The sequence below is a fragment of the Rattus norvegicus genome, chromosome 2, assembly GCF_021556685.1.
Source record: "Rattus norvegicus strain SHRSP/BbbUtx chromosome 2, alternate assembly SHRSP_T2T, whole genome shotgun sequence".
Taxonomy (NCBI): domain Eukaryota; kingdom Metazoa; phylum Chordata; class Mammalia; order Rodentia; family Muridae; genus Rattus; species Rattus norvegicus.
In genome coordinates this window covers 235,416,950-235,443,098 of record NC_141535.1, presented here as the reverse complement: position 1 = coordinate 235,443,098, position 26,149 = coordinate 235,416,950, and the positions used below count along the sequence as shown (strand labels likewise).

Genomic DNA, 26,149 nt, shown 5'->3' with positions numbered 1-26,149 from the left:
CTATGGAGAGCAACTTACAATCCATGGGTTATGGAGGACCATGATAGTGTCTGTGCAGGAACACCTGCCCTGTGTTTGAGACTGACGGCAGGCAACACTGCATTGCGCTAGGCTGTTGGGACTGGGAGGTCTCACCTTGTCACTGTGAGTTTCTATCTCTGATGAAGTTTGTTATTGGTGGAATTCAAAAATAATCAAGTCCATTGTGCAGAAGAGTACTTCAAATGTTACAAATAAGGATTCTCAAGTTTCCTGAGACTTTCTGAGACATTTTGAGTTCTCTGTATTCTTATTTAGAGCTCAGAACAATCTTTCAGGAGCAGATCTATTAGCTCCAATTTATAGGTGAGGGACCAGACTGGGAAGGGGATTAGAGAACTTGCTGATGTCAGGGCGCTGAAGAGCAGGGCTCGGTGCTGGTGATCTTGGTCAACCGTGTTCCCACAGTGCTTTCTGCCTGTGTCGTAGTCCATTCGTACCGTCACTTGGGGAAGGACCAGGGTCAGCACATTGAATGACAAGGTAAGGTCACCGCAAGCACTGAAAAAAGGCCCAGCCTTAAAGAGGAGAAAAAAAACCATCTTGCTCTCCCCAAAAAGACGTTGCCAGAACGTTTCCTTTATCTGCATTCCACACCTAAAAAATACGGAATTGATTTTCTCTGATTTCCCTTCTCTGCCCTTCATTGAAAGACTTGATTATGCCCCAGTTTTCTGCAGAGAGAAAATTCTTACTGCTGAGTTGTACAATCTGCAGATGAGGAGTTTATAACTGGATTTCAACCGTGGGACATTTTCCCCTCCATTGAGACATGCGTGTAACTCCCATCACGGGAAGGCTTCCTTGGGAGAAAAGAAGATTCCTACTTCTGTAGAGAAAAAACAAGGAGAGAAGCTGACCATGGTGTCAGGAAAAGCCTGCGCCTGAGAGGGCAGGGATAAGGCAGAAGGGGGAAGTTGGCTAACGTTTCTTCAGGATTTTGTTTGTTTCTGTTTTTGCAGAGAAGGTAGAGTTTCCCTGACTGAACACCATCATGGTTGTTGTTAGTTATTCAAATCCAGAAAGAGAATGCCCCAAGAAATAACTTCACTGTCGTGGGTAAGACACACATATAGGATGTCATGATCATAGCTTCCGTTAGAACCAAGTCCACATATGGCTCTAATCTCCATGGTCCCTCAGAAGCCCACAGTTTGATAAGACAGAGGCAAAGCAGAAGTACTCTGTGGTTTAGATCACAGGCTACAGGGGCAGTCTGAGATTAACATTTCCACCCTTCCCGTTCTAACTGAGCAATGGTTTGGTCAACTTAAACCTAAACTCCCTAAGCTCCAGAGTCCTCCGTTGTAAAATCAAGACAGAGGTGGGTATCTCGCTCAGTACTCTGAGGATGGCACAGTAGGTAACTGTGTGTGCATAATCAATCACCCTTGTGGAGGAGGATATTAATCATGATGTTGACTCAGACACAGAAATAAGAAGATGGCAACTGAGGCAATTAGGAAACCATATTTATTGATAACTCTTGCTTGTGTGTGTTTGAGCATGTGGGGTATGTACAAGCATGTGTGTTTGAGCGTGTGGAGTATGTACCAGCATGTGTGTTTGAGCATGTGGAGTATGTACAAGCATGTGTGTTTGAGCATGTGGAGTATGTACCAGCGTGTGTGTTTGAGTGTGTGGAGTATGTACCAGCATGAAGCCAGAAGACATTCTCAAATATAATGCTCCTCAGGTAGCTGTCCATCTCAGTGGCCTGGAGCTCACCAAATAGGCCATCCCATGTGAACCCTTGCCAGCTCTCAGATCAGAAGGGCACACTGCCATGCCCAGCACTTTTATGTGGGTTCTGTGGATCAAGCTCAGGTCTTTGTGCTTGCAAAGTAAGCGCTTTACTTAAACAGGACATTTCCCCAGCTACATTACTTTAGTTACATACGTTACGTAGCTACATGAAACCGAGGCTTCAGTTTTATGGATTCAGAAGGTAAAACCAAAATGGGATAAGAAGAAATCCTAGTGTAACTGCGACCTGGCCGAGAGGTGATCAAAGGGACAGGTGGGCTTCCTGGAGGAGTTTGTACTTCTTGAGCGTGTGAGCTGGAACAAGGCAATGACCAGGAGTTCAGGAATTTTTACATGGTGCTCATAATCTACACTCTGGTTCAGTTCTTTTTTTTTTTTTTTTTGGAAAAGATTTTTTTTTTTTTTTTTTTTTTTTTTATTAACTTGAGTATTTCTTATATACATTTCAAGTGTTATTCCCTTTCCCGGTTTCCGGGCAAAATACCCCTCCCCCCTCCCCTTCCTTATGGGTGTTCCCCTCCCAACCCTCCCCCCATTGCCGCCCTCCCCCCATAGTCTAGTTCACTGGGGGTTCAGTCTTAGCAGGACCCAGGGCTTCCCCTTCCACTGGTGCTCTTACTAGGATATTCATTGCTACCTATGGGGTCAGAGTCCAGGGTCAGTCCATATATAGTCTTTAGGTAGTGGCTTAGTCCCTGGAAGCTCTGGTTGCTTGACATTGTTGTACTTTTGGGGTCTCGAGCCCCTTCAAGCTCTTCCAGTTCTTTCTCTGATTCCTTCAACGGGGGACCTATTCTCAGCTCAGTGGTTTGCTGCTGGCATTCGCCTCTGTATTTGCTGTATTCTGGCTGTGTCTCTCAGGAGCGATCTACATCCGGCTCCTGTCGGTCTGCACTTCTTTGCTTCATCCATCTTGTCCAATTGGGTGGCTGTATATGTATGGGCCACCTGTGGGGCAGGCTCTGAATGGGTGTTCCTTCAGTCTCTGTTTTAATCTTTGCCTCTCCCTTCCCAGCCAAGGGTATTCTTTTTCCTCATTTAAAGAAGGAGTGAAGCATTCACATTTTGATCATCCGTCTTGAGTTTCGTTTGTTCTAGGGATCTAGGGTAATTCAAGCATTTGGGCTAATAGCCACTTATCAATGAGTGCATACCATGTATGTCTTTCTGTGATTGGGTTAGCTCACTCAGGATGATATTTTCCAGTTCCAACCATTTGCCTACGAATTTCATAGACTCGTTGTTTTTGATAGCTGAGTAATATTCCATTGTGTAGATGTACCACATTTTCTGTATCCATTCCTCTGTTGAAGGGCATCTGGGTTCTTTCCATTTTCTGGCTATTATAAATAAGGCTGCGATGAACATAGTGAAGCACGTGTCTCTTTTATATGTTGAGGCATCTTTTGGGTATATGCCCAAGAGAGGTATAGCTGGATCCTCAGGCAGTTCAATGTCCAATTTTCTGAGGAACCTCCAGACTGATTTCCAGAATGGTTTTACCAGTCTGCAATCCCACCAACAATGGAGGAGTGTTCCTCTTTCTCCACATCCTCGCCAGCATCTGCTGTCACCTGAGTTTTTGATCTTAGCCATTCTCACTGGTGTGAGGTGAAATCTCAGGGTTGTTTTGATTTGCATTTCCCTTATGACTAAAGATGTTGAACATTTCTTTAGGTGTTTCTCAGCCATTTGGCATTCCTCAGCTGTGAATTCTTTGTTTAGCTCTGAACCCCATTTTTTAATAGGGTTATTTGTTTCCCTGCGGTCTAACTTCTTGAGTTCTTTGTATATTTTGGATATAAGGCCTCTATCTGTTGTAGGATTGGTAAAGATCTTTTCCCAATCTGTTGGTTGCCGTTTTGTCCTAACCACCGTGTCCTTTGCCTTACAGAAGCTTTGCAGTTTTATGAGATCCCATTTGTCGATTCTTGATCTTAGAGCATAAGCCATTGGTGTTTTGTTCAGGAAATTTTTTCCAGTGCCCATGTGTTCCAGATGCTTCCCTAGTTTTTCTTCTATTAGTTTGAGTGTGTCTGGTTTGATGTGGAGGTCCTTGATCCACTTGGACTTAAGCTTTGTACAGGGTGATAAGCATGGATCGATCTGCATTCTTCTACATGTTGCCATCCAGTTGAACCAGCACCATTTGCTGAAAATGCTATCTTTTTTCCATTGGATGGTTTTGGCTCCTTTGTCAAAAATCAAGTGACCATAGGTGTGTGGGTTCATTTCTGGGTCTTCAATTCTATTCCATTGGTCTATCTGTCTGTCTCTGTACCAATACCATGCAGTTTTTATCACTATTGCTCTGTAATACTGCTTGAGTTCAGGGATAGTGATTCCCCCTGAAGTCCTTTTATTGTTGAGGATAGCTTTAGCTATCCTGGGTTTTTTGTTATTCCAGATGAATTTGCAAATTGTTCTGTCTAACTCTTTGAAGAATTGGATTGGTATTTTGATGGGGATTGCATTGAATCTGTAGATTGCTTTTGGTAAAATGGCCATTTTTACTATATTAATCCTGCCAATCCCTGAGCATGGGAGATCTTTCCATCTTCTGAGGTCTTCTTCAATTTCTTTCCTCAGTGTCTTGAAGTTCTTATTGTACAGATCTTTTACTTGCTTGGTTAAAGTCACACCGAGGTACTTTATATTATTTGGGTCTATTATGAAGGGTGTCGTTTCCCTAATTTCTTTCTCGGCTTGTTTCTCTTTTGTATAGAGGAAGGCAACTGATTTATTTGAGTTAATTTTATACCCAGCCACTTTGCTGAAGTTGTTTATCAGCTTTAGTAGTTCTCTGGTGGAACTTTTGGGATCACTTAAATATACTATCATGTCATCTGCAAATAGTGATATTTTGACTTCTTCTTTTCCGATCTGTATCCCCTTGATCTCCTTTTGTTGTCTGATTGCTCTGGCTAGAACTTCAAGAACTATATTGAATAAGTAGGGAGAGAGTGGGCAGCCTTGTCTAGTCCCTGATTTTAGTGGGATTGCTTCGAGTTTCTCTCCATTTAGTTTAATGTTAGCAACTGGTTTGCTGTATATGGCTTTTACTATGTTTAGGTATGGGCCTTGAATTCCTATTCTTTCCAGGACTTTTATCATGAAGGGGTGTTGAATTTTGTCAAATGCTTTCTCAGCATCTAATGAAATGATCATGTGGTTTTGTTCTTTCAGTTTGTTTATATGATGGATCACGTTGATGGTTTTCCGTATATTAAACCATCCCTGCATGCCTGGGATGAAGCCTACTTGATCATGGTGGATGATTGTTTTGATGTGCTCTTGAATTCGGTTTGCCAGAATTTTATTGAGTATTTTTGCGTCGATATTCATAAGGGAAATTGGTCTGTAGTTCTCTTTCTTTGTTGTGTCTTTGTGTGGTTTAGGTATAAGAGTAATTGTGGCTTCGTAGAAGGAATTCGGTAGTGCTCCATCTGTTTCAATTTTGTGGAATAGTTTGGATAATATTGGTATGAGGTCTTCTATGAAGGTTTGATAGAATTCTGCACTAAACCCGTCTGGACCTGGGCTCTTTTTGGTTGGAAGACCTTTAATGACTGCTTCTATTTCCTTAGGAGTTATGGGGTTGTTTAACTGGTTTATCTGTTCCTGATTTAACTTCGATACCTGGTATCTGTCTAGGAAATTGTCCATTTCCTGCAGATTTTCAAATTTTGTTGAATATAGGTTTTTATAGTAAGATCTGATGATTTTTTGAATTTCCTCTGAATCTGTAGTTATGTCTCCCTTTTCTTTTCTAATTTTGTTAATTTGGACGCACTCTCTGTGTCCTCTCGTTAGTCTGGCTAAGGGTTTATCTATCTTGTTGATTTTCTCAAAGAACCAACTTTTGGTTCTGTTGATTCTTTCTATGGTCCTTTTTGTTTCTACTTGGTTGATTTCAGCTCTGAGTTTGATTATTTCCTGCCTTCTACTCCTCCTGGGTGTATTTGCTTCTTTTTGTTCTAGAGCTTTTAGGTGTGCTGTCAAGCTGCTGACATATGCTCTTTCCTGTTTCTTTCTGCAGGCACTCAGCGCTATGAGTTTTCCTCTTAGCACAGCTTTCATTGTGTCCCATAAGTTTGGGTATGTTGTATCTTCATTTTCATTAAATTCTAAAAAGTTTTTAATTTCTTTCTTTATTTCTTCCTTGACCAGGTTATCATTGAGTAGAGCATTGTTCAATTTCCACGTATATGTGGGCATTCTTCCCTTATTGTTATTGAAGACCAGTTTTAGGCCGTGGTGGTCCGATAGCATGCATGGGATTATCTCTATCTTTCTGTACCTGTTGAGGCCCGTTTTTTGACCAATTATATGGTCAATTTTGGAGAAAGTACCATGAGGAGCTGAGAAGAAGGTATATCCTTTTGCTTTAGGATAGAATGTTCTATAAATATCCATTAAGTCCATTTGGCTCATGACTTCTCTTAGTCTGTCGACATCACTGTTTAATTTCTGTTTCCATGATCTGTCCATTGATGAGAGTGGGGTGTTGAAGTCTCCCACTATTATTGTGTGAGGTGCAATGTGTGTTTTGAGCTTTAGTAAGGTTTCTTTTACGTATGTAGGTGCCCTTGTATTTGGGGCATAGATATTTAGGATTGAGAGTTCATCTTGGTGGATTTTTCCTTTGATGAATATGAAGTGTCCTTCCTTATCTTTTTTGATGACTTTTAGTTGGAAATTGATTTTATTTGATATTAGAATGGCTACTCCAGCTTGCTTCTTCTGACCATTTGCTTGGAAAATTGTTTTCCAGCCTTTCACTCTGAGGTAATGTCTGTCTTTGTCTCTGAGGTGTGTTTCCTGTAGGCAGCAGAATGCAGGGTCCTCGTTGCGTATCCAGTTTGTTAATCTATGTCTTTTTATTGGGGAGTTGAGGCCATTGATGTTGAGAGATATTAAGGAATAGTGATTATTGCTTCCAGTTATATTCATATTTGGATGTGAGGTTATGTTTGTGTGCTTTCATTCTCTTTGTTTTGTTGCCAAGACGATTAGTTTCTTGCTTCTTCTAGGGTGTAGCTTGCCTCCTTATGTTGGGCTTTACCATTTATTATCCTTTGTAGTGCTGGATTTGTAGAAAGATATTGTGTAAATTTGGTTTTGTCATGGAATATCTTGGTTTCTCCATCAATGTTAATTGAGAGTTTTGCTGGATACAGTAACCTGGGCTGGCATTTGTGTTCTCTTAGGGTCTGTATGACATCAGTCCAGGATCTTCTGGCCTTCATAGTTTCTGGCGAGAAGTCTCGTGTGATCTGATAGGTCTCCCTTTATATGTTACTTGACCTTTTTCCCTTACTGCTTTTAATATTCTTTCTTTATTTTGTGCGTTTGGTGTTTTGACAATTATGTGACGGGAGGTGTTTCTTTTCTGGTCCAATCTATTTGGAGTTCTGTAGGCTTCTTGTATGTCTATGGGTATCTCTTTTTTTAGGTTAGGGAAGTTTTCTTCTATGATTTTGTTGAAGATATTTACTGGTCCTTTGAGCTGGGAGTCTTCACTCTCTTCTATACCTATTATCCTTAGGTTTGATCTTCTCATTGAGTCCTGGATTTCCTGTAAGTTTTGGACCAGTAGCTTTTTCTGCTTTACATTATCTTTGACAGTTGAGTCAATGATTTCTATGGAATCTTCTGCTCCTGAGATTCTCTCTTCCATCTCTTGAATTCTGTTGGTGAGGCTTGTATCTACAGCTCCTTGTCTCTTCTTTTGGTTTTCTATATCCAGGGTTGTTTCCATGTGTTCTTTCTTGATTGCTTCTATTTCCATTTTTAATTCCTTCAACTGTTTGATTGTGTTTTCCTGGAATTCTTTCAGGGATTTTTGCGATTCCTCTCTGTAGGCTTTTACTTGTTTATTAATGTTTTCCTGTGCTTCCCTAAGTGTGTTCATGTCTTTCTTGAAGTCCTCCAGAATCATGATCAAATATGATTTTGTAACTAGATCTTGCTTTTCTGGTGTGTTTGGATATTCCATGTTTGTTTTGGTGGGAGAATTGGGCTCCGATGATGGCATGTAGTCTTGGTTTCTGTTGCTTGGGTTCCTGCGCTTGCCTCTCGCCATCAGATTATCTCTAGTGTTACTTTGTTCTGCTATTTCTGACAGTGGCTAGACTGTCCTATAAGCCTGTGTGTCAGGAGTGCTGTAGACCTGTTTTCCTCTCTTTCAGTCAGTTATGGGGACAGAGTGTTCTGCTTTCTGGCGTGTAGTTTTTCCTCTCTACAGGTCTTCAGCTGTTCCTGTGGGCCTGTGTCTTGAGTTCACCAGGCAGCTTTCTTGCAGCAGAAAATTTGGTCTTACCTGTGGTCCCGAGGCTCAGGTTCGCTCGTGGGGTGCTGCCCACGGGCTCTCTGCAGCGGCAGCAACCAGGAAGACTTGTGCCGCCCCTTCCGGGAACTTCAGTGCACCAGGGTTCCAGATGGTCTTTGGCTTTTTCCTCTGGCGTCCGAGATGTGTGTGCAGGGAGCAGTCACTTCTGGTTTCCCAGGCTTGTCTGCCTCTCTGAAGGTTTAGCTCTCCCTCCCACGGGATTTGGGTGCAGAGAACTGTTTATCCGGTCTGTTTCTTTCAGGTTCCGGAGGTGTCTCAGGCACAGGGGTCCTGCCGCTCCTGGGCCCTCCCCCACGGGAGCCCAGAGGCCTTATACAGTTTCCTCTTGGGCCAGGGATGTGGGCAGGGGTGAGCAGAGTTGGTGGTCTCTTCCGCTCTGCAGCCTCAGGAGTGCCCACCTGACCAGGCGGTTGGGTCTCTCTCTCACCGGGTCTGGGAGCAGAGAGCTGCTGCGGGCCGGGATCCGCGGGTGTGGGACTTCCGGTAAACACAGAACGTGCCCGGTCCTAGAGAAATTCTGCTTCCGTGTGTCCCAAGCTCACCAGGCAGCTTTCTTGCAGCAGAAAATTTGGTCTTACCTGTGGTCCCAAGGCTCAGGTTCGCTCGTGGGGTTCTCCCCACGGGCTCTCTGCAGCGGCAGCAACCAGTTAGACCTGTGCCGCCCCTTCCGGGAGCTTCAGTGCACCAGGGTTCCAGATGGTCTTTGGCTTTTTCCTCTGGCGTCCGAGATGTGTGTGCAGGGAGCAGTCACTTTTGGTTTCCCAGGCTTGTCTGCCTCTCTGAAGGTTTAGCTCTCCCTCCCACGGGATTTGGGTGCAGAGAACTGTTTATCCGGTCTGTTTCTTTCAGGTTCCGGCGGTGTCTGAGGCACAGGGGTCCTGCCGCTCCTGGGCCCTCCCCCACGGGAGCCCAGAGGCCTTATACAGTTTCCTCTTGGGCCAGGGATGTGGGCAGGGGTGAGCAGAGTTGGTGGTCTCTTCCGCTCTACAGCCTCAGGAGTGCCCACCTGACCAGGCGGTTGGGTCTCTCTCTCACCGGGTCTGGGAGCAGAGAGCTGCTGCCGGCCGGGATCCGCGGGTGTGGGCTCTGGTTCAGTTCTTAACCCAGGGCAGAGAGAGGGGAACTTCCTAATGAACAGTTGGGGTGGACATGTTATAGCGAGATGGAGCTCAGGACAGGCAGCCAGAGAGAGACAGCACAGAGAACGGTCTTATGGGGTTGATGAGGGGCCTAGCAAGGTTCCAGACCACCCAACTTGTCCTGCAGGACCACCCTTTGTGACTGTGACTCAGTCTGTGTGTGTGTGTGTGTTTGTTTGTGTGTGTCTGTGTGTACACTTGTGGGTGTGCATATGTGTGCATGTGTGTGCACTTGTGCATGTGTGTGTGTGTGCATGCCCATGTGAAGAAACCTCTGGTGTGACTTATCAGGAATACCTTCCACTACATTTTTGAAGCAGGGTCTCCTCCTTGGCTTAGAGCCTACCATTGTGCTAGGTTGGCAGGGTAGTGAGCCCAGTGTCTGCCTCCTGGGATTACAAGTGCACACTGCCACAACAGCCTTTTTAACAGGGGTTCCGCAGATGGAACGAGTCCTTGTGCATGTACAGCAGGCATCTTATTGACCGAGTCATTTCCCCAGTCCGGCTCTGTTTTATAAATGAACATTTTGCTGCAGAAACTTATCATAGTCGCTGGAGGTCAGAAGCCAACATTTCCATACAGTTTATTCTGAAGGGTGCCTTATCCCTTCATATTTAGCGAGTTCCTCACAGGTCTGCTACCGAACATCGCTTCTCAGAGGGATAGAACCTCCTGCCTCTGATACGGACTGAGAGAAAGATGTTCGTTTTTGAAGCAACATAGATTCAGATAGTGATAGTAATTCTTTGTGAAACTGTGTTTGAGTAAGCAAGCAACAAGCATAGTTGAAATGTTCTCCTGCCTGCCGGACAACCGTTTCCTTTTGAAAGCCGTGTTCGTGTACTAGGCAGAAGCCTGGACTTCTACAGAGGGAATTGTGATTTGCCAGCTAGCATAAGCCTCCGTGCCTCCTGCTCCGGGTTCCCTCACTCTTTTATATTCCTCCTCAGCCTCAGAGAGTCCTTCTGCAGCCACCGGACTGACAGGCCCAGCTGCTTGGCTGCAGTTCACGTTTTCTCCTCTAACAGCCCTGTTTGCCCTGGGAGTTAATTTGTGGGGATTCACGCTGACCGAGTTGGGTCTAAAGTTGGAACTAAACTTCATAGAAGCTGAGCTCTGATCCAAGTTAGGCAGAAGTATTTACTGCAGCTTCCTTTCAGTCAGCTAGCTCTCGTTCTAGAGACAGGCTGGGGTTTTCCATTGTTGGGACATAGTCACATCTTGGGAGGCTCATTGCCAGGATGCCTAGCTCCCTGTTTCTTTTCAGTGGCCTTTTTTACATGGCAGTGGCAGTGGTAGGGCAGGGTCTTGTGTAGCCCAGGCTATCCTGCCCTTAAACTCACAGAGCTATAGGTCCCATCACACTAAGATCTGTTTTATTTTTAATTATATGAATATGTGTGGTTATGTATATTGTATGTGGGTGCTCATGGAGTTCAGTGGTCCAGAAGGGAGCATTGGATCCTGGGAAGCTAAACTTTTAGGCCTGAGCCTCCCAATGTGGGGGCTGGTAAACTTTAGTTCTCTGGAAGAACATAAAGTGGTTTAACTCCCCGGATCTCCTCTCCAGCCCTTCTATCGTCCCTCATCCTCCCCCTCCTTTACTTCTCTCCTCCCTCTCCTCCTCTTCCCCGCCTTCCTGTTTTCTTCTTTTAGAGAGAGACATGTATCTTCCTTGAATCAACCATCTAACCAAGGATAGCCTTGAACTTCTGACCTTCCTACCTTTAAAGTGCTGGGATGACAAGTGTACCCTACCATACCTGTTTTTATGTGGTGTTGAGAGTTGAACTCAGGGCTTTGCTCACACTAGGCAAATGCTGTACAGCTGAACCACATCCCTGGCCCCTTTGTGACTCTCGTTAGAGATCTGGCCATGCTGACCTAGCCACACCCCATAGAACCAATCACAAGCAGAATTTTAAAGGAGACAATAGTTTCTAATCATATAACTTGTGGGACCGTAAAAGGTAATCTGGTTCCAGGTTGAGCTAAGGCTAGAAACCCTAGTGACCCTGAAGGGGATACCTGACTCCTGGACACCAGGCCCCTGTCACCATCTGCAGCCCCCCCATCAGTCATGTAAGGGCAATGCCCCAAATCTCCCACAGGTAGAAAAGGACTTGACCTCCTGACTGTGACTTGTGGCCATGTAGGCTCAAGCAAGATCTTCATTTTAATGATGTACCAAAGGCCTGGAGGGTTTAGCCAATAAACTTTCCTTCTCAGACATTCTTCCTTGCAAGAGGTATTTAATCTCAGGCCCACCCTGAGAAGTGGGGTACGGTTTTCCTCATCCACTTTCCGTTATGACAACAAATGCCTTAAAACTATGGCCCATCTCTTTTCATCCGGATCTGCTCTGGGGAGCCATGGAGAAGGCCTTTGCCTATAGAGCTGCTGTCTAATCTCTTGTAGAAGGCCATGACCAAGCCAAGCCCAAGCCTGCTGCTAGCAAGCAAGAACTCCCCCAGGGACCAGAAGGAGCTCCCTCCCTCCCCCACCAGATCCAGTCCACTGGCCCCCACTCTATTCTCAGCTCTTCCTGACACATCCAGTGGTTCCTGGATGCCCAAGAGCCTGAGAACCAGTTGGCCCTGGCCTTGTCACAGTCCCGGGGACCCCCAAACCAGCTCCAGTTGTCTCGCACCTCAGACTGCACTCTCCCACCCTGGGGCTTCCATACAGCCCAACACTCACTCGGTGGGTGACAGCATGGGGAAAACACAGTCAACTTCCAGGGTCCTGCCTCCCAGCAGCTGTGCCCTGTGGCAGAGCAAGTGCAGGACCCATAACCCCATAATACTTTACACTCATTTGATTTTCCTTTTAAATTCCAGGCTTTTCAGACGTGTCCAGGAACTTCTAGTGATATTTTCTGCCTCCAAGTCCCCTACCACAACTGTGAACTTGCCTCTACTTATATTTTTAGGAATGTAGCAATAGTAACAATCACAAAACAACTGTTCCTTGGCCCTGGACTAGGCAACCATAGACCTAGCATTGCATTCGCATCTGCCTCGAAACAGCTACAGAGCAGGTGTGTTGTCATAGGTACCGTTAACACCATCTCTGCTTCTGTGCTCGACTCGGGGTATCTACCACAGCTTGGCTGCCATGACAGTAAAAACTTTCTGCTTGAGGCAGTATCTTGGCCTCAGAGAAGAGCCGAGTGATAGCAAAGAGTTCTGGAAAGTTCTCAGCCTAGGATGAACACTTTACCTGTGACTTGTGGCATCCGTGGAATACTATACCCAGGGCTGGACCCCTCACAGCAATTGCTAACCAGGAAAATGCCTTACAAGCTTGTCCATAGGCCAATATGAAGGGGGCATTGTCTCAGCTGTGGTGGTGCATTCACTAATGATCCTTTCTCTCTCTCTCTCTCTCTCTCTCTCTCTCTCTCTCTGTCTCTCTCTCTCTCTCTCTGTCTCTCTCTCTCTCTCTCTCTCTCTCTCACACACACACACACACACACACACACACACACACACACGCCCACCCACATACATACTCACACCATCTCCATTTTGTGAGACGATCTCAGTTGAACCCTCTAGTCTCCCAGAACCCTCAAAGGGACCAAAAGCAGTTGCTTATACTGTGGTTCCCCTCTCATCAAAGCTAGCTTCACTGTGTTCCCCAGTGCCCTTGGTGTTCCCTGAGATTGATACCTAGACTTGTTCTCAATCCTTGCCTCATTATTTGTCCTGGGAAAGTATTATCCAAGTTAGCACTTGAAGGTACTCACAGAGCAGTAGAGTAATAGTCTTAGGCTGGCTCGCCCAGTGACCGGTGACTGGTGAATGGCTGGCAGGGCAGAATCAAGACTGACTCTTATCCTTCCACAGCTCAGCTTCCATCAAAAAATGATCTGGCCCTATTTTTCCAGCTAAGTAGTCAATTATTTACTATGTAGCTTCTTTCCAGAGAGGACTGGAGATGTTAGAACATAAGCAGAGACTCACTTCTATCGAGTATCTGTGTGTATGGCTTGTTCTGTTGGGACGTGAGATTCAGCTAATAATATACCTAGGTGCAAACGTAACAACTTAATTGTGTAATGTTACTTTGTAAAAGTGGTGAAACATAGAAGCACGCCTTGCTTTGCAGGCCACTGAGATTGCAATGCCTTGTCTTAAAGATTTTAAAGGGCAATCTCTGGAATTTTGGGCGTCTGGAGTTGAAGGAAAGCTTTCTCTGGGTGCTCTGTGGCGAATTTTGCTGCGTCTTTATGTATCTAGCCATTTGCCTACTGTGCCTCCCCTCCTGACTCTCCTTGCTAGCTATCTAATCATCAAAGGAACGCCTTTGGAACGGGAAGGTAAAGTTCAACCTTGAAGTGTTCTGGCCTGTCTTTCCCTTGAGCAACCAAACACCAGCCGCTTGCCCTTACCTACCTGGCTCACCGGGGGACGTGGAGACCTGTTTACACGCCTTGGTGGCTCAGCCTGTGAAGAGGGAGATAACTCTTGATCCAACTTGCTTTCCAAGGGTGATGGGAAGATAAACGCCCACAAAGTCCTGCAAACTCTTGGGATGAAAGGCACTCTGTAAATAGAACGTGGTTTAGGATGCTTATGTTTTGATAGGGTGGCTCTCAGGCTTCCACCAGGAGTAGAGTGTGAGGAGAGAGGGCAGAGCCCTCTCCACTACCCCTCCCTCCACCATTTAGCAGCGACCTCTTGAATTGTCACTTCTGCCCATTGAACTTAGCTTTCATTTTTATAAGGGCTGCGAGGCTCTTATGTTTTTACCCTTCACAGTCCTCAGACTTGGAGGTAGGTATTTTTTACAAACACACGTGTGCCATGTTGGATCGCCCTTCCCAGGTGGGCGTAGGCTCAAGGACCAGAGCAGTAAGCAGACATTTCAGCGAATGCCCTGGGCTGGAAACTGTCCTCTAGCCTCGGTGTGTGACTGTCCTGGGACATGAGCAAGAATCATCTCTTCCAGAACCAACGAGCTTCACAGTTTTCCTTTTTGTGACAGAATTGGAACTCGGCAAAAGCGAAACAAAACCGCCATAGAGAAATGGCCTCTCCTTCCCAAATTAATTCTTTCAGTTTACGCTCCTAACTCCATAGAAATGTGCTTTGGCTTTTGAAGTTTTTATTAATATTTATAATGCCCTTTCTGTTGCCCTTGAACCTCACAGAAATAAAGCCCCGGTATAAAATGCCTAGTTGCTAGGTGGATTGTAGTGTACCCAAACTCAAATCATAAGCTTTGAAGTTTATACATATGCATATATTTGACTTTGTTTTCCTCTGCACTCAGGGTTCCTGATGTAAGAGCTTATATTTTTAAACACTATATTTTTAAGGGCAGAATTTAATAGCTTATATTTTAATTTTGAAAGTAATGCACACTTATAAAAACGTACAGATGCGCATATAGAAACAGAAGGGAAAGTCCATCTCTAACCACACATTTCTAAAACCCCAGTGGTGAGCAGCTTTGAAAATTAGGGCCCTGTAAGTTGGAGGGTTTGCAATGGTCTTCTTAAAAAAAAAACACAACAACTAGGAACCAGTCATATTCCCCCTTTTTATTTCTGAATAGTGAAGTGATAAAAATTGTAGAAAAATTCAAAGACTATAGTAAACTGGTCAGTGAAGGGAGCTCGTCCACTCCAGGAACATGAAGGAGAAGTGTTCTTTACCCAACATCATTGGATAACAAGAATTAATTCTGTCTTCGGGGGGAAGGAGAGTTGAGGTGGGTTTTTATTCTGGATGTGAGTGTTCCTCCTGGAGAATGCACACACCTTCCAGCGAGGAAAGAACAAGGACACTGTCTTTTCTGGTTTCCTTACTAAGTACAAATGTAGACTGTCTGCAGCCGGCTCCCCAGTCCCTGCTGGTCTTTGCTTTGGAAAGTGTCTTATCCACCCCAGAGCTAAGCTTTCACAGAGAACTGCTAGAGTCTAATGTGAGCTAAACCATTAGTGCAAGCATATCTCTTCCAATGCATCTATCCTTACTTCCTTTGACAATAAAAGTCCCTTCCAACGAAACAAACCCTCACCCCACCCCAAGTTCATTCTCAAAAGGGAAGCCACATGTAACATGTTAGCGTATTTCCTCCAGAACTTTCCTCTGCAAGTACAAATATGCATGGTACTCAATTCTTCCCATACCCTTACATGATATCGTGACCATTTTCTCATATCAAGAAATCTCCCCGGGCCATAATTTTGAATGAGTGTAGGTAAAATATCCACTGTTTAAGTCATTCTGCTTGTGTGGAATGAGATGGGCTTGGGTAGAGAACATTTCACCTTGTGTTCCTAGGGTGGAGGAGCTCCTGGTCAAGGAAGGAGACATTGATGGAAACATGTGATTGGCTCTCTCCCCCTATCCCCCACCCCCGGGGCAACTCCTGTGACAGCTGGACATCAGCTCACTCATTTCCCACAATAATCCTTTGAGGAACAGAGACTTTGAAGTCTGTTTTCCAGGAATTGCTAGTGGTTCCTCACATATGGTACATCGTCCACCGGGAAAGATCATCTTCTTTAGGCATCCTCCTGCCTCAGAGGTAGGCCTGCTGTCAATGGTGGGGTTTATTATGAAGGAAAGGAGTAGGGTGGGGATCCACCAAGTTGGCTGTTTCTCCAGTCAGGTTCAAGCAGTCTTTTTGACTCTGTACGGCTGCTCATCTCCTGGGTTCCTGTGTCAGGCTCTCATTGTCTTAACTCTGACAGTGGGAAAGAGGGAGTCAAGAGTGCAATCAATCACACCCCTGTGCCTTAGTGAGTATGACTATAGTTAGCATTTGTTTGGTATTTCTTCTGTGCCAGGCTGCATTGCCCCCTGTAATGTGCCCACTAACCCCAGGGAGCAGTGTTACTGTTCTTGTTTCTGACTTAGGCATGGCCAAACCAATGCCTGCTGAAACCCCTGTGCCAGTGTAGGGCTGGTTTTCCTAGCTGCCTTCTGTCCATTTCATCTCAGAAAGAGTTCATAAACTTTTCTGCACAACCCTAGCATGCGCGTCTAGGCTCTCTCGTTATTGAATCTGTCATTCTCTTTTAGACTATTCTATCGTTGCTACAAAGGCCTTTCAATACAATTTATAGCAACGTTTGGTTGCTGAGAAGATCTCTGCTTTCAATGCTGTGAGATCTTTGTGACTTTCATTCACGACACCACTCTGTCTTAGCTTTTGTGCTTGCTGGGTCCCTACCCATCTGGTCGGTTTGCATCTGTATTTCACCTGGGTTCCTATGGTTTTATTTTAAGGATAACTCTTACTGAATTATCTCACATGAAAGTGCCTTCCCTACTCCTCTGCTCGTGTTTCATTTTAAAGTGGAAGGCCACTCGATTCAGGACCATCCGTTCCTCGCCGGATTCCAGTGCATCCACTGACAGGCTTTGGCATCAGTTTTATGCAATGAGTGGGCACTTCTCTAGGCCAAGTTTTCACTCAAGCTTTATGCCACTCGTTAGTCTTTAGAAGGACAAACCCAGAGGAAACTGTGCCAAACCAACTCGTTAGCAGTTGGGTGAAAGTGTGCAAGCGCTGTTTGTACTGAAGTAGTACACGGGACGTGTGAACCGTTCTTTCAAAACTCACAAATACTGGTAAGATTTTTCAGTCAAGTTCCTAAGTCAAAATTATCTTATCAGCATCCTAAAGAGCTCTAGGCTTTATGGAGTCTAACCTGAGTTATTAGTTACATAGTGGTTCTGCCTGGTTCCTGTATTGTGCAGTCTACTTTTTAAACATTCTAAGTTTGTAATTTTTTCTTTTCTTTTGTCTTTTGCCTACTTTTAACACTTCTAGTTTTCTATGCACGGCGGATCTTTGCCAATATTTGTGTGTGTGTGTGTGTGTGTGTGTGTGTGTGTGTGTGTGTGTGTAGAGAGAGAGAGAGAGAGAGAGAGAGAGAGAGTATATGCATGATTCTGTGTGTATGTGTGTAGAATTACCTCTGTACATGAGCCTGTGGTCAACTGCAGTTGTCTTCCTCACTCCTGCTTCACCTTTCTCTTGACAGAGTCTCTCATTGAATCTTACTGATTACCTAGACCACCAGGGCAGCGAGCTCCTGGGGCCTTTGATCTTTAACCCTTGAGGACTGGGGCTAGAGGCACATACTGCCCCATTGGATCTTTAGTGTGCATGCTGGGGAACTAAGGAGTTGAACTTGGGTCTTCATGCTTACACGGGAAGTACTTGACCTTCTCTAGCCTCATGCCAACTTTGAATTTTTAATTCATGTGTGTAATTTTAAAAATCAGTCTATACACATATTTTGTTTCTTGACAAAATTCGAGAGCCTTGATATTTTAATAAAGACTTTAAATCTATTTGTGTTTATTTCTATAGCTGACATCCTTTTTTTTGTGTGTGTTATTTTGCTTTCTGCCCTCCCCACTTCCTTCTTGACTCTTTATTTTGTTGCTGCTGCTCCCCCGTTTTCCTCATATATGGACTAGATTTTCTTCACATTTTCCTACTTAGGGTTGTCGTACCTGCGTTTCTCTGAAATTTTAATTAACATATATAATCCTATATTTCCCTAATCATGCCAAGGATAAAACAATCTCTTGACCTTTTACTTCGTGAGATGATATAATTAGCATGCAACAACTTTTTGAAAATTATGTAGATCATGAAAAAATAATTTTGTTTTAACATGTTTACCATACGACAGGCCTGGTACCTTTCCTTCATTTTAGGAGCTAGTAACTATTGGAGAAGTTATGGAAAATGTTACTACAGAATCTTAAATGTTCAGTGTCACCCACTCCAAGCATTTCATCACTGAAAGGAAACCACAGAGGTCTCGGTGACTTCGAAGGACTTATTCTAGGTTCCTAACTTGAAGAGCAGTGTTACACTTCAAAGATGGGTATTCACAAATGCAACTCTTGCTATTCTATGGTAGCATGTATTTTTCTAGAAGCCATGGAGATGGTGAGGAAGCTTGAAATTATTTGGGACTGGAGGACAAGTGAGCAGAAGAGAAAGGATTTGAAGCCTACAGAAAGGAAGGTGGTAGCATTTGGTTTAGAAAAGGGGGAAAATATATAGCTACAGCTTCAACAGAAATATAAAGAAAATGTGTAGGCTCTCCCTGCTTGCCTCCTGTGTCATGTCAGGAGGGGTCTCGAGCTGGTGAGATGTTCTGCTGTGATAATAAGTCTCAGAAGAGGTCTTAGTTTGAACATCTTTGGGTGATTTGGCTCCTCCTGTGCCGGGATTTTCCTTCTGTTCGCTTTTATTGAGTTTTAATAAGAAACCATCTGGTGGAATATTTTGGACTTAGGTTGATATTTAACATGCAGAACAGGCTGGTTTCAAGAGTGACTATTTAGCCACCAAATAAAATAAAAAATAAAGGCGACAATCATAGCCCAAATAACACCATGCTTTAGTCTTTCCTGATTGACATAAAGATTCTGGTCAATTATCTCCTAGTCGAGAAACAAAATCTTTGGGGACCATCAGCTCAGAAAAATTCTGGCATGAGGAAATGGCTAGCTTCTCTCCTCGGTATCAGAGATTCCAGAACTTAACCCACCAGACCTAAAACACGCCCTATGGGAGGCAGAGCAGAGTCAAACTGGAGCTTCCATGAACATGGATTGCTCCTGGGCAAGGCGGCAAAGCACCTACTCATTTAGGTGAGGCCCTGTTCATCGCTAAAATGTTTCTTTTATTTTTTCTTTAATTGTTTTTATACCAGGTACAATAACTACCTGCTAAAATATTGAGATTACTGAAAGGAGGCAAGCTAGAAAGAAGGCATGCTCGAGTCTTTTTTTTTTTTAAAGCTTTTCTTTGTCAGGGGACAAGTTGACATCCAGATATTCTGAAGAATTACATTCTTCTTTTCCATCTTTCTTCTCCTCCATGTGTCTTTCATGCCAAGGACTATGGTCGCTGTCAGTGTCATTCTGTGGGTAATGTTATTAGCTCCATTTTGAAGACAAAACCTCAAACACACTTACTCGAGGTCATATACAAACTATCTCTCCAAACTGGAAAATAACCCATGTACACTTACTTTTTCATGTGCATGGAACCACCAGCCCTAAACATGGTGTAAGCAGCTGTTCCGTAAATATCTGCTTATACCTATCCTCTGGGTGATGTTGATATTTAGATACGACTCATTCTCTTCTGACTGGTGGCATTCCTTTTAGCACGATCCTGGGCGGATTTGACCCTTGCAAACAGTTGTAACTCGTCTTCACACTGGTGGCTTGTGCTGGCTGGTGCTATGTCAGCGGCACACAAGGCAGAATTCCCTGAAAGGATGGAACCTAAATCGAGAAAACTTCCTCCATCAGCTCTGGCTGAAAGGTATATTTTCATTAGTTATGATAGGGGAGGGCCCAGCTCATGGTGGGTGGTGCCATCCCTGGGCTGGTGCTACTGGGTTCTGTAAGAAAGCAGGCTGAGCAAGCCATGGGAAGCAAGCCAGTAAGCAGCACCTTCCATGGCCTCTCCAACAGTGTTTACCTTCAGTTTCCTGCCCTGCTTGAGTTCCTGTTCCGACTTCTCCCAATGATGGACTATGATAATGAACATTTAAACCAGATAAACTCTTTTCTTCCCAGCTTACTTTTGGTCATGGTGTTTTGTCACTGTAATAGAAACCTAGACTAAGACAGTATTACTGTCAGTCCTTGGAACTGTTCTAATACATTTGCATCTACACGTTCAATTTCATTAACTTTTTGGACTTATGTCATTCACTCAATATAGTGTAAGGCTGGCTACTGGGGCTCAGGGTTAAAGGTCACATACTTCTCATGTCATGAAATCTATTGACTCTGCTTTATTTGCATGCAGGATGATTAAATTTGAATGGAATACTGCTACTGGATAGGTCTGTCCTACGATTTTTAGGCTTTTAATTCGAGTTCAAAATAGAAACCACAGTTTGCAGTTATGAATTCAGTGGCAACATGCTTGTCTGGAAGGTGCAACAGCCCAGGTTCAATCCCCAGCACCATAAACTGAACACTTGATACCATAATATCAGCTTCTCTCTCCACACACATCATTTATAAATATTATTTACAAGATATATGTCACATGACTATATGACAATGAAGGTCAAATGTCTTGTATTATGGCTTTGCCTCATCAAAATATCGATATATTTGTTCCATTGCATGGAGGCCTGGGTGCAACGTTGGGTCATCATATGGTCTAAGAGCATGGTGACAATGCTGACCCTGCGGAGTGGTCCAAGGCTGAGGCTGTGATTCCCAGCCTTGCTGCTCATCTGGGAGATCTAAGAAGTATATATGGATGCTCTCGCTTCAGTCTGGAAACGGAATCAGAATTGTAAAAAGTCCTTAGGATCTGAGTTTTAAACAGCTCATTACTCAGTTCAGTATTTCTGGATCTATAGTCAGGATAGCTGCTCACCTTGATGATTGTGTATGTGGATGTACACATGTGTATGTGTATGTACACATGTGTATGAGGATGTACACATGTGTATGTGGATGTACACATGTGTATGAGGATGTGTACATGACACATTAAACAGGAGCATCTTATAACGAGACAGAATTCTCTGTACTCTCCTAGTAAAGTGCCCCAACTCTTACCCTACACTTATTTTCTCTACATTACACTATCTTTGATATTTATACCCTATATGTAGCATACACAAAGATATATGCTCCCTTACAAGAGCTAGATTATGTATTGGTAATATCTTTCCTCTCTTGGGCATTAGGACATACACTAGAACTTGAGAAGCTGTGTGTTAACGTGTTGGACAGCAACAGTAGCTGATGGACTGAGTGGAGTGGAGCTAGCAGATGAGTGATCAATGAGTGATCAATCACACAGGCCTCAGAACAAATCCCAGTTTCATTGTGTGACTCTGGGCAATCCCATTCTCCAATTTCCGGTTCTATGAAATAGGCAAATACCTTCATCTCCTGGTTGTTTGGTTAAATAGTTTATAGATGGTATCTTGCAGCTGGTAACTAGCCAGTGCTTAGAGTGCTTAGTCAGTGCCATGGGTTAGTACCACAGTCACTCAGGGTGAGTCTTCCCTTTTTAGTTAAACTTTACTGGAAACAGCCTCATAGACACATCCAGAGAGGCGTCTCTTAGATAATTCTAAATCCTGATGATGGAGACAAGCAATCACCGGGTTTTGTTTGTTTTTAGTGCCCTCCTCAAATTAAGTCCCTTCTTGTAGTAAGTGTTTACACAGACCTTCCAGATCCTCTAACCAGTTTGATCTTTCTATCACACAGAAATGTTCTTTCCTTTCATGTTCCAGAGAAAAAGATGGACCAAAATCCAAACAGCATTTGCCACCCACATGTGGTCCACCTAGCAAATGGCGTTCAGAGAAGGGGGAAATCTAAGTTTTTAAGTTCTGGCTGCTCCACAGAAAGGATCTGGTTCAAAGAGGCATAGACAATAGAAGATGCTACAAGAAGTACCAGCAAGAAACAGTAGCTGCACCATGTACGTTCTTCTTTATATCTTCTCTTGTCAAATGAAGAGTTTAGATCCTGAGGACTGCTGCTGTGGATAACCACACCTGCATATGTACTTGTACACGTCCAGTGGATAACTGTATCTGGCTATGCACTCATACATGACCATGTGTGAGCATGTGTCCACACACTTTCAGTTAAGAAAGGACCTTGGAACACTCTTCGCCACATATATATCATATATCACATACCATATATCATGTAGTATACATTATACATTACACATTACATATTACATATTATACATCACATGTCATATTACATATTACACATTACACGCTACATATCACATATTATATATCACATATTACATGCTATGTGTCACATATTGCATATTACATATCATATCACATATCATACATCACACATCATATATTATATATATCATATATCACAATCACATATCACACATCATATATTATACATCATTTATCATATACCATATATCATATAGTACACATTACATATTACATATATAATTTATATGTACATATTTAGTATATTAAATATTTATATATTTAATATATATTATATGTGTATTATATGTCATATATCATATATCATGTAATACACATTACATATTACATATATAATTTATATTCACATATTTAATATACATATGATAATATGTATATTTTTTTCCCTGCTGAAATGAAAGTGCTGTCATGAAAACACTGAGTGTTGTTTTTGGAATTTTAGCTCGGTAGCCTGAAGTCGGACAGTTTCCCACACTCTCAGCTCTCTTAACAGTAGTAGTAATGCCCCAGTCTGCTCCTGTGCCTGGACAACGCTACCACCTTCTCAGAGAAGGGTATCTTAGCACCCTGCAGTCTGTTTCTGTTATGCACACAGCATTCTTTGTCAAGTAGGAGAACGAGGCTAAGCCACAGCCCAGGGGTAGAGATTCCACCTCAAGCTAGTTGCTGCCTGTGTCCTCCTGCCCCCACTCCCAAGCACTGCCTGCTCGATCGAATGAACTAATTTCTCTTATGCCGTATTTGTCTAAGTTAAAACATACCTGCTGCAGGTCAATATTGCACTAAAATGTATCATGGCCCTCTGTTAACAACACAGCTTTAACCCAGCACTGACTCCAGTCCATGTTAACAGTTTGGCAATTTTATTCTCTTGTAAATAAGTGGGTGAATGCAAAAATCAGTTATGTGATGTATGGAACTTACAAAAGTGGTGAGAACTGTGTGATTATTCAGATTGCAAAGAGATCTTTCACTCTTGGATATCCCTTTAAAAGTAGTAGTGGTGTCTTTATTGGAAAAGGCTTTTGAATGCCTTTCATATACATGAGCTCATTTGTTCCTGTCCACATTCCTATGGACTAAGTGGGGCAGTGACTATTATCTGCATGCTTTATGGCTTAGTCATTTGATATGTGATTCCCTTTACAAAAAGTCAACCCATCATTTCCTTAGAAAGCTCAATCAATTGTGAGAGTATGTTTCACTCCATTTGCTCGTGTGTGTGTGTGTATGTGTGTGTGTGTGTGCGTGTATGATATATATATATATATATATATATATATATATATATATATATATATGGAAGAGAGAGAGAGAGACCCTGATTATCTCTTGCTATGTAACAAATTACCCCCAAATCTAATGGTTTAAAATGTCATTTGAGTGTATCTTACATTTTTTACTCAGTAGCCTGAGCTGGGTAGCCTATGATTCCCGTGGAGTCACCTGCAGTCACTTGGTTCCTTACCTCAGCACTAGAGCTGAGACCCGGCTGAACTAGATACACTAAGATGGCTTTTACTTGAGTTTAGTGCCTTGACAGGGAGCACAGAAGGCTGGAATGTCCAGTAGGATGCCCGTGCATACTTGGGGTCCTGTAGATTTTATGCAGAGAACCTAACCAAATCCAGCTCCACATCAGTTCTGTCTGTCTGCCATCCTGTCTGTGTCTGTCTGTCTATCTATCTATCTATCTATCTATCTATCTATCTATCTATCTATCTATCTATCTATCTCTTCATGGTTCTTATTACATATCCCAGGCTTCCCTTAAGGTTGACATCTGCTTACCTCATTCTATACCTGCTAGAATGGCAGGTTTGCATTATCATGCTATGATCTCAAGACCAAAGAAAGCCATGGAAGGCACCCCAATACTAGGGCTGTGGTGTACATCCCACTCCTCGGTGGAAAGAGGAGTTTGTTATAATCTCTAAACCCCAACGATCCCCTTCCTGTGCAGGAATGCTGTCATCCTAGCTAAAGAACTCTCACGTTCTTATTTTGTAATAGCGAAGGACCCAGGCTGCATTGGGCTTTGGCGGGAGATCCAGGATCTTGTCGTTCCAATCAGATGGAGAATGTTCCTCTGAATGTGGCTCTTTCCGACCTCTGAAGAAGGAAAGCATCACGTCATGTGGTCCCCGTTCTCCAACATTCAGTGCTGAGGGAGAAGAAGAATACAACCATGGTTCTCACTCAGGAATGGGGAGAACAGGAGCGCACCTTTGTCTTCAGTCTGAATAATTGCTCCCTACCACAGTCCTCTTTGATTAGAGCAGCAATAAAATAAAAGAATATATCATTATATGTATTACACATAATTAGCGTTTGTTCTTTACCTAGCTTATTTTTCTCAATCTGTGGTATTTTATAAATGCTAAAAATAATGATTTGGCACTTTTAGTAATCCTTTCAGACATTAAAATGTAGCCAAATTCATTACTTCTCTCTCTGTCTCTGTCTCTGTCTCTGTCTCTGTCTCTCTCTCTCTCTGTGTGTGTGTGTGTGTGTGTGTGTGTGTGTGTTTGAGACAACCTCACGTAATCCAAGATATTTCAAACTCACTATGTGGCCAAGGTTGGCCGTGAACTCCTGATCCTCCTGTCAGATCTTCTAAAGCTGCTCATGCAATATGCTTCTCAGCTCATTGGTTGTATTTTTACCATCTAGATTGCCACAGGCAATATCATCAGAATTCCTGCCCCTTCAGAAGCAGGGCGCTGGTCTCCAATAGTTATCATTTTATCATTTTAGGTTATAATCTTTAAACCCCAATAAATAGTCATCAGTAGTCCTCCTTAGATCTACCTACCTTCATGATCTTCTGTCTGCTTTCTGGTTCTAACATAGGTGGGCTGAGGTCTTGCTGTGACAATACCCCACTGCCGAGTATCAGGTTTGGTTCCTTTTTACTGCATCATAAGTTACTCTTTTTTTTCTTCATCTTTATTAACTTGAGTATTTCTTATTTACATTTCAATTGTTATTCCCCTTCCCTGTTTCCAGGCCAACATCCCCCTAGCCCCTCCTTCCCTTCTCTATGGGTGTTCCCCTCCCCATCCTCCCCCCATTACCGCCCTCCCACCAAAATCACATTCACTGGGGATTCAGTCTTGGCAGGACCAAGGGCTTCCCCTTCCACTGGTGCTCTTACTAGGCTATTCATTGCTACCTATGAGGTTGGAGCCCAGGGTTAGTCCATGTATAGTCTTTGGGTAGTGGCTTAGTTCCTGGAAGCTCTGGTTGGTTGGCATTGTTGTTCATATGGGGTCTCAAGCCCCTTCAAGCTCTTTCAGTCCTTTCTCTGATTCCTTCAACAGGGGTCCCATTCTCAGTTCAGTGGTTTAATGATGGCATTCGCCTATGTATTTGCTGTATTCTGGCTGTGTCTCTCAGGAGTGATCTACATCCGGCTCCTGTCGGCCTGCACTTCTTTGCTTCATCCATCTTATCTAGTTTGGTGGCTGTATATGTATGGGCCACATGTGGGGCAGGCTCTGAATGGGTGATCCTTCTGCCTCTGTTCTAAACTTTGCCTCCCTATTCCCTCCCAAGTGTATTCTTGTTCCCCTTTTAAAGAAGGAGTGAAGCATTCGAATTTTGGTCATCCTTGAGTTTCATGTGTTCTGTGCATCTAGGGTAATTCAAGCATTTGGGCTAGTATCCACTTATCAAAGAGTGTGTGTGTTTTTCCATGACTGGGTTACCTCACTCAGGATGAGATTTTCCAGTTCCATCCATTTGCCTATGAATTTCATAAAGTCATTGTTTTTGATAGCTGAGTAACATCCCATTGTGTAGATGTACCACATTTTCTGTATCCATTCCTCTGTTGAAGGGCATCTGGGTTCTTTCCAGCTTCTAAATGTGGCTAACAGTCGTTACTTTTTCATAAGTGTTAAGATTTTGTTGCTTGGGAGTTAGACAGAGCTCTGCAAGGACATTGCTAGGCTCTATGACAGATTGACTGAAGCCATTTGGAAATGTTTGACTGGTGTAATGTTTGGAGGGTCAGGATGGATTTCCCTCAGTACCCATAGCATGGCAAGTTTGTCTGGAAGGTGGGTTCTAGCTGGCACTGTGTACTGGTGT

General features: G+C 43.5%; 1 protein-coding gene across 3 annotated transcripts in view; it reads left to right on the top strand.

Annotated features, from left to right (window-relative positions):
- Positions 1 to 26,149, top strand: part of LOC120100960 (uncharacterized) — a 75,788-nt gene that overhangs the window by 14,094 nt on the left and 35,545 nt on the right. Inside the window, exon 4 of one of the 3 annotated variants that reach the window (XR_015672631.1) lies at positions 19,464 to 19,623. The exons of the other annotated variants lie outside the window; for them this stretch is intronic. The gene's annotated coding sequence lies outside the window, so the exon portion shown is untranslated. Of the gene's footprint in view, positions 1 to 19,463; positions 19,624 to 26,149 lie in introns of those variants that run through there. 3 annotated transcript variants of the gene reach the window in all.